Source organism: Mytilus galloprovincialis, chromosome 1 (genome assembly GCF_965363235.1).
Source record: "Mytilus galloprovincialis chromosome 1, xbMytGall1.hap1.1, whole genome shotgun sequence".
Lineage (NCBI taxonomy): Eukaryota > Metazoa > Mollusca > Bivalvia > Mytilida > Mytilidae > Mytilus > Mytilus galloprovincialis.
The window spans coordinates 49461785-49464645 of NC_134838.1; positions in this window are offsets into that span (position 1 = coordinate 49461785).

Here is a 2861-nt window from a genome sequence, read left to right on the forward strand (position 1 = left end):
GCTGACAACATTGCAAAACACTCTTTTTCAATAGTTGAATAATTTTTCTGATGTTTATCTAATTTCTTAGAAAAATATGATATAGGTTTTTCAACATTATCATCTGTCTCTTGATATAAAACAGCTCCTATTCCTACATCGCTTGCATCAACGGCAAGTTTAAATTGTTTTTCAAAGTCTGGAGTAATCAGAACTGGACTATTAATTAAAAGTGATTTGCTATTTTCAAAAGCTTTTTGACAATTTCCGCTCCAGATAAATTTAGAATCTTTCCGTAAAAGATGAGTCAATGGTTGAACAACAGTAGCAAAATTTGAACAGAATTTCCTGTAAAATCCTATCATGCCTAAATATCTCATAAGTTGTTTTCTATTTGTAGGAGGTGGAAATTTGGAAATAGCTTCCACTTTAGCCATAATAGGTTTTACTTGACCTTGGCCAACTGTATGCCCTAAATAATCAACAGTGGCCTGACAAAATTCACTTTTACCAAGATTAACAGTCAAATTTGAATATGACAATCTATCAAAAGTATCATACAAATGTGTTAAATGCTGTTCCCAGCTATCACTACATACAATAAGATCATCAATATAAGCATAACAACAGTCTAAATCTTTTATAACATTATTGATCATTCTTTGAAATGTAGCTGGAGCACTTTTCATGCCAAATGGCATTACAGTATATTGAAATAAGCCATCTGGTGTAACAAAAGCTGATATTTCACGAGCTCTCTGTGTCAATGGAACTTGCCAATAACCTTTCAATAAATCAAATTTGCTCACAAATTTTGCTTGACCAATATTGTCAATACAATCGTCTATCCTTGGAATCGGATAGGAATCAGATTTTGAGACTGAATTTACTTTTCTGAAATCAGTCACGAAACGAAAAGTTTTATCTGGTTTTGGCACAAGGAGACAAGGAGAGCTCCATTCACTGTTACTCGGCTCAATAATATTATTGTCAAGCATATATTTAATTTCTTTTCTCATAACTTCAAGTTTGAGTGGATTGAGCCGATAAGGATGTTGCTTAATTGGAGAAGCATCTCCTACATCAACATCATGACAAACAGCAGTGGTTTTGTTTGGCACATCTGGAAAAAGATTTTTAAAAGAAAATACCAAAGTTTTTATTTCTTCTCTACGATCAAAAGACAGATGTGCAAGTTTTGAATCTAAATTTGACAAAATTTCTGAATTTTTCAATCTAACTTTCTCTTCCATAGTTTTACAACTAAAAGTTGGTTCAATTACATCTGGTTTGTCATGATTGTTCTCAAATTTAACCATGCCTAAAGTGGCAACTGGTTTACTATCACATAGTACATTAGTACGCTCAAAATATGGTTTTAACATATTAATATGACACACTCTATTTTGTTTGCGCCGACCTGGAGTTTTTACAATATAATTCAAATCATTAATTTTACTCTCTATTGTATAAGGACCACAATATTTAGCCTGTAAAGGATGTCCAGGGACAGGCAGAAATACAAGTACGCTATCACCAGGCTCAAAAACTCTGTCCCTGGCATCTTTATCATACCATATTTTCATCTTGTTCTGTACATTTTTTAAGTTTTTCTGAGCAATTTGACAAGCAGTATACAATTTTTCTTTAAATCTAGATACATAGTCTAAAAGATTCAAGTCAGTATGTTCAGTAAGCCACTTTTCCTTAATCAATTTTAACGGTCCCCTTACAGTATGACCAAATACCAACTCAAAGGGACTAAATCCAAGGGATTCTTGAACAGCCTCTCGAACTGCAAAAAGTAGAAAGTGAACTCCATCATCCCAGTCTCTGTCAAATTGAAGACAAAAAGTTCTAATCATGTTCTTCAATGTCTGATGAAAACGTTCTAAGGCACCTTGAGATTCTGGATGATAAGCACTTGATCTGTACTGAGCAATCCCTAACTGGTATACGACTTGCTGAAATAAACCTGACATGAAATTTGATCCCTGGTCGGACTGTATAGACTTAGGAAGTCCTACTAATGTGAAAAATTTTATCAAAGCTTTGACGATAGTAGGTGTCTTGATATTTCTGAGCGGAATAGCTTCAGGAAAGCGGGTAGATGTACACATGATTGTCAATAAATATGCATTTCCAGTCTTGGTCTTTGGTAAAGGTCCAACACAGTCAATTAGAACTCTGCTGAAAGGTTCGTCAAAGGCTGGAATAGGCAGAAGTGGTGCTGGTGGTATTTTCTGGTTAGGTTTACCAACAACCTGGCATATATGACATGATTTGCAGTATTCTGCAACATCATTTCTAAGTTTAGGCCAGTAAAAATGCTGCAAGATCTTAAGGCAAGTCTTCCTTATACCTAAGTGTCCAGCCAAGGGGGTGTCATGGGCAAGACCAATAATTTCTTGTCTATAAACTTTAGGCACCACCACTTGGTATAGCACTCTCCATTCCTCCTCTGGGGTAGCATCAGGAGGCCTCCACTTCCTCATTAAAATACTGTCCTGATGGTAATAGCATTCGGCCACTTTGTCTGCTTCCTCCTGTGGTTGAGCCCTCTGGCTGAGCTGAAGAACCTCAGGGTCTTTATGTTGTTCTTCGAGTAAATTATTTCGGTCTAATGAATGGCTGTTTACATCTGGCCATGGCATAATAACATTTTTGTTAACACTAGGTGGTTTTATAATAGCCTTTTCTGAGTTACCAGGATCTTCAATATCAGCTATAAAAGTGTCAGAAAGGTCCATGTAATCAAACTTGTCTTCTTGCAAATTCTCATTTTGTTGTTTTCTAGCCATCGCCCTAGTAACAACACAAGCTGGATACAATTCAGCATCATCTTCAGGTGATTTAACATCCACCACCGGTTCATTGGTAAC